General features: G+C 37.7%; 1 pseudogene across 1 annotated transcript; it reads left to right on the top strand.

Moving 5' to 3' along the window:
- Positions 1 to 2,729: 2,729 nt before the first annotated feature.
- Positions 2,730 to 6,429, top strand: LOC125220339 (protein IQ-DOMAIN 31-like; annotated as a pseudogene). Its single transcript, XR_016134341.1, has 6 exons — positions 2,730 to 2,746; positions 2,866 to 3,871; positions 4,358 to 4,549; positions 4,934 to 5,011; positions 5,133 to 5,802; positions 6,398 to 6,429. The product of XR_016134341.1 is annotated as a protein IQ-DOMAIN 31-like (transcript).

Genomic DNA, 6,429 nt, shown 5'->3' with positions numbered 1-6,429 from the left:
AGTTTTGAATGAATATAGATTGTACAATAAGGACTTTTCTGTTGGTTTTGATAATGCAACCGCTAACACTACAAGTATTTCCAACTTAATTGCGGCTTGTGCCCCGGTTATAAATGGTAAGTATTTTCATCAAAGATGCATTTGTCATATTTTAAATTTATGTGTACAAGATGCTCTTTCTTTGTGGCAAAAGCATGTTGATCCTATTAGAACTGCTGTAAATTTGATCCATTGGAAGCCTCAGATTGGTAAGAATTGGAAGAAATATTGCCATCAAAAGAAAATCAGGTACACAAATTTTTCTATTGATGTGTCTACTAGATGGAACACCACATATGATTGTTTGAACTCTACTTTGGAGCATATAGATTATTTGATTGATTTTTTAGGACTTATCCCGTTGATGATTTATATCTATCGCATGCATGTTGGGAGCAAAGCATGAGTTTGTTTAAATTGTTCAAAGGTTTCAAAAATGCGACTGTTTAGTTATCGGGTGTTTATTATTGCACATCTGTTCGTGTTTCAGAGCATTGCATGTATATATCACTTGGTTTTAAGACGGCTATGAAAAATTCCGTTACAAATCCTGAGTTGATGTGTGTTTTATATTATATGATTGACAAATGGCTTAAGTATTTCAGTGAGATTCCAACGGTGTTTTTGATTGCAAAGGTTTTGGATCCGAAATGGAAATTAGTCGGTACCTTGAAGATTTTAGAATTTTATTGCAACAATTTGAGTTCTATTGACCTTCAACCACTTCGGTCTTTGCAATCGGACACCAATGAGGACTACAACATAAATTTGTCCGAAACATTCCAAATAAACCTCTCCAATCTCTCCGTCATCAAACATGCATTTGAGTTTGAGTTGCGAACTCTCTTTCCGAATACGAAGCCAAGTACAACAGTACCCACCAAGTGAGAAAACGACCCACCCCTCATCAACAACACAGTTTTTGGTTCTTTCAAGTTGATGACCCCGACGCACAATCCCAATTGGCCGACCTATACGGTTACACCACCAGCGGCAGTTCGTCGGCAAGGACGGTAAGTGAGTTAGATTTATATGTTGACTCACGCTTTTCTTTGAATGAAGATGAAGGTCCCGTTCCCAACCAAATCGACGTCCTCGATTGGTGGGGAACACATGAGAAAGATTTTCCCATACTTGCATCAATGGCCAAAGAGATTTTTTCAATTCCGGCTTCCACTGTCGCCGTCGAGTCCGCTTTTAGTGTTGGAGGCAACGTCTTGGACGATAGAAGAAGTAGACTATCCGGCCAAAATATGGAAGCCACCATGTTACTTGACGATTGGTGTTCGGCTGACATTAGAGACCAAGGGCTAGATTGGAACACCCAAGTACAAACCGACCAAGACTACTACCCCGACGAAGAAGAACAACAACAACAACAATGAGGTGGAGTGGGAGGTCTACCGCCGATTGCTGAATAGGTAAGTAAGGTAAGAGAACTATGTGGACTTTGATTCCTTAATGTAATTGAGCATTAAGGATACGTAGGCAACCCAACTTAAATTTTAAATTTAAGTTGGGCTCAAGTCCTTTTCCTTTATTTCTTTTTTTTTTTTCAATTGTTTCAACTTTAAAATATACAAATACAAATATATAATTGTATTTGTATATACTCTAATCAGTGAAGAAGACTTCTCTATAAGACTAAATCCGGGAGACTTTTTACAATTCTACCATGATTGTTGATGGTTAAATTAAACTCAACAATTAAGGATGAATTGCTAAAGGTATCCTCAATTTAGTTATCTAGAAACATCTCCTTCGCCGACTAAGAGTATATATATATATACTATCTATTTACATTTATAATTTATTGTTTTTTACTTCAAGTTTTTTTTATTTAAATTGTTATACAAGCTAACATGTATTATGTATTATGTTATGTATTAAGTCTTTTGACTCTTTTGCAATTTCAATTTTCAACATTTGTAGTTGTAATATCGACATATCGTTCAAATTTGTATAGTTGTATCAATAAAATTCCAATTGTCCAACTCCAATGTCGACTTCTACTCTATTTGTCAATTGAATTGTCATTCTCGTTTTATTTATTTATTCGATAGTAAAAGACTACAACTACAAGGTGTAATTTGTAATTAGTACTATAAATGAATAAATTAAAAAAAAAAAAAAAAAAACGAACTTGAACCGGCGGTCCAAACCGGAACCGTCTGGAAACCGCCGGTCTTGAATCGGCTATGAACCGTGTATGAACCGGTTCAAGAACCGGAACCGCCGGAACCTAGGCGGGCCGGTTCAGGTTTGGCATTTTTTCGAACCTGAACCGCCGGTTCCGAACCGGGAACTGGCGGTTCTTAAACCGTGGTGACCTCTACATATGGGTAAGGGGCTTCAAACCCCAGATTCGGAACCGGCGGTTCTTAAACCGTGGTGACCTCTACATATGAGTAAGGGGCTTCAAACCCCAACCAATGGATAAACATTATTTTTAAACAAAAATATTAAACGAAAAATGCAAATCATAAAAGGCATAGTAATATTACAGAGTTCACCAAAATCTCAAGACAAATTAGTTACTAGAAATTTTTGTATGATTTATACAGAACTTGGTGTACCATTTTAAAACGAGGATGAACCATTTTGTATGCCCAGTGTAATTACCCACAAAATCTCTCGTCGATGGAGTGAGAGCCTGAGAAGGAAAGAGCGTCCATTTCACTGCAATGGTAATGGGCCAACTTAATAGGTTAGAATGGCGTGTTTATCTCCATGGTTTTTACTTCCATCTCATTCAACTACTTGCTTCTGAATGATTACTCCATTTTTTTGAGGATTTTCACTTTTTTCTTTTTATTCGTTTATTAGGTCTCTGTTTCTTTTTCGAAGACATATGTAGGTCCAGAATGTTGAGTTAAAGAGAAGTCTTTTATGTTCAGATACAAGGAAGCTTAGATCCGAACCACATTGTGCCATTTGTTCATGTAATTTTCTGGACCTGCATTTCTTTCCGGCACAGCTATTTTATGTGTTATAAATTTCTTACTAGATCTTTGCTCACTGTAGTTGGTACTGTTGTATTTGCATGTATGGTTCTATTTATTTCCTTTTTGCTTTCATATTTTTAGGAATTATATAGAAAAACCAGTGCGAATTTTGTATTTGAATTTTGAATATGCACTTTCTCAATAAATCTTGTTTTCCACCTGGTCTCTGCATATTTTACAGCTACGTTATGTTCTTTTGAAATTGGAATCTTAATTTGCCTTTTCGTGTTTCTTAATTTAGAAGGCTTCCGCCCTTCTGCACACAAATTTTCTGATGGGGAATATGAGACTAGGTCGTGTTTAGTTATCAAAATTTCAGGCAGTTTTCTTTTGGGGTAGAGGAGTTCATTTGAGTTAGCATAGCATCTAGCGGTGAGCTGCAATGGGGAAGTTGGCAGGAAAGTGGATCAAGACGGTGCTCTTTGGGAAGAAGCATTCTAAATCAAACTATTACAAAGTAATAACCTTGTTGGTTCAGCTGTTAAGATCTCTGATCAGTGTGGCGTGAGGATCAATTGTACTGATTATGGTTGCTAGTTTGTGTGAAGAATGTGACGCCTGATAAAAAGGCTGTGGTTAAGACCCTAGTCGAGGATCCAGCTGGGGATTCCTCTTTTATATCAGATCAATTGACCAAGAGAGGTGTAGAGAACTTGGAACTCGACAAAGGAACATCTGGATCTCGATGTGATGCTGTTTATGTAGCTTGTGTGGATCAAGGAATCGATTCCCCAAAGCGTTATGAGTTTGCTCCAGTCAGTGATGAGGAGATGAGGAGGCAAGAACAAGCTGCAACAAAAACTCAAGCAGTCTTTAGGGGCTACTTGGTAAAATTTCAAGCATTGTGTATATAAATTGCTTCCTGGTTAAAAGCTGTATCTTCTTCATTTAGAGAGGTTCTTTCTGTTGACATTGGTCTGGTAGACTAAAATGTTATTATGCGTGATTGCTGACAGCTGAGATCTCAGAATATATGTATTTAAATAACTTTGTCAACTAGCCCTTATTTGATCGTAAGTTAATCTTGTCAAGCATTCTAGTTAGTTATGCAACTGTCAGTGTGTAGTATCACATATTTTGATACTGCCTTAAGTTTTGGCTAATGGTGTGATGATAAATTTTCATTGAACAAATTCTTACTGAATCCCTCTAACATTATAACGTTACCTGGAAATATAAATGCATTTCTGCCTATTCCCCAGCTTTGCACCTTGTTTTTATCGCGAATCTGTTTATATTCCTGTGCTAGTTACTATACATTTATACATGCCTCATAAAATACTTTACATGATCCGGTCGTATTTCAATGGCAGTCTCGTCGTGCTTTTTGGGCTCTGAAGGGCATCATAAGGCTACAAGCTCTTATTCGCGGACATGTGGTTAGAAGGCAGGCTATATCTACTTTGCGTTCCATGCAGGCAATTGTAAAGTTCCAGGCACTGGCTCGTGGAAGAAGCATTAGGCTTTCAGATGCTATACCTGAAGTGGGGAAAGTAGAGCTTCAGGTAACCCTTATTTGTACGAACTACTAATTAATCTACTAGTCTTGCTTCTTTATTTTTTCTGCTTTAGTTCATTTGCAATTGAAAATATCAACATTTTGTATCAGCGTTGCTCGGTTCATTGCTTATTAAGGTTGACTTAGTTATTTATCAGGATTTAGCTTTAGGTTTATTCATCTATTATCAGTCCCTAGTAGAACTCTGCTGTCTTTGCTGGAATGGTGCAGCTGTATATCTCAAGTCTTAACCATGGCACTGTCTTTTGCTTAAATTTAATACTGTGGTCTGTGATTCTTGCGGGGTAATCAAGCACATTGTCGTACAATAGACTTCATCTTCAATCCTTTCTAGCATTGCCTCTGACCATTTTAATGCTGCTTAATAAAGTAATAGGTAACTGTCGATGCACACTCGGGGTCATTTCTTGGGTCAGAAATGCTAGCAAGTCACCCATTTATCCGGAAGGTTTTGCCATTATCTTTTACTTTTTACATGATACCCGATCAAACCTAAAACTGTTGACTTCTCATTCCTTGGAATTTGGAAATACTTAAATGCTTATAGCTGTACTTTATTGCTTGTTCAGCTTCTTGCAACATCACCTACTGCTATGCCCTTGAGTCTTCAATATGATCTGGTTGAACCCAATTCAGCTCGGAGCTGGCTTGGACGCTGGTCATTATCCCGCTTTTGGGAACCATCTGTATGCACCAAGAAGACTATGAGAACAAAGCCTCAGAGAGAGCCGGAGGCTGAACATATAAAATCAAAGAGGACTATCTGAAAGGTTTCAACCATGATGCATGGGGAAAATGGTGGTATAGCCTCTTCTGAAATTGATAAGCCCAAACGCGTCTTGAGGAAAGTCAGCAGTCAAACAGAGGTGGCGCAAGAACAAAGCCAAAGTGAACTCGAGAGGGTTAAACGCAACTTGAGAAAGGTTTCAGCGTCTGCAGTAACAGCTCCTGAGAAACCTGGTCCAGAAACTGAGAAACCACAGCCTCTTCATAGTGTGGAGATAGTAGCGTTCCGTACTTCCGATATTTCTGAGCAGGAAATGGTAATTTCTCCTGAAAACCCAGGGGATAAAGATGTTCTAGCTGACCAAACAGATTCTGCAGATTTATTTAAAGCCCCTGAAAAAACGACAAAGGATTAGCCAATTGGCGTGGAACACAATAACTATCCAGTTGCTGAGACTGAGACCCCTTCTTTGGAAAATGGTGTGAAGATGGAGAGTGTACCTTCTAGAGATGGTAAGAAACTCTATTGCTTCTTCCTATATCTCCATTCGTTTTTCCTTTCTAACATGTGTTAAGAATTAGGATACCAACCCTTGATTTACTTCTATATTCATTATGGTTTCTGCTTTCACATGGACATATGCCTTAAAAATTTACTGTCGTCATTAAGAGCCTTAACTAAGTTGATGCTCAACAATCTCCAACTGGTCATGATTAAAAGACAAGAAAGAAGTAAAAAAGCAAAAATAGATTTAACATCATGACCCAGATGCTGAGTTGGTTGGCCTAAAACGGTCAAAACCTTCACTTTTAACTCATCTCTTGACACATTGATGATAAAGTAAAAAGCTAATACCATTAGGTTAGTGGAAGTGAGATTTTTTTTTTCATTTGGGTTGGTTTGGATTGATTAAATGTAGTGTTACCGAGGCTGAGATTTTACTTTTGGTGTCACATTGGGATTGGCAATGCATATGATTGATTGTAGAGAAGATTATATGATCGAACAAGTACAAAATTGTTCATTCAATTACAGTATGTTGTATATACCCCTTTAATGCAAAAATTTTATTTACTTTGTCTTTAATGTGGATTTGTCACATTTCAGACAAGGTGGTTCAGCCTGGTTGGAGGAGATGA

Source organism: Salvia hispanica, chromosome 1 (genome assembly GCF_029641045.1).
Source record: "Salvia hispanica isolate PSC_SH4W2 chromosome 1, Shi_PSC_v1, whole genome shotgun sequence".
Classification (NCBI taxonomy): Eukaryota; Viridiplantae; Streptophyta; class Magnoliopsida; order Lamiales; family Lamiaceae; genus Salvia; species Salvia hispanica.
The sequence above is the reverse complement of the archived record's forward strand: the minus strand, read 5'-3'. Positions and strand labels throughout refer to the sequence as shown.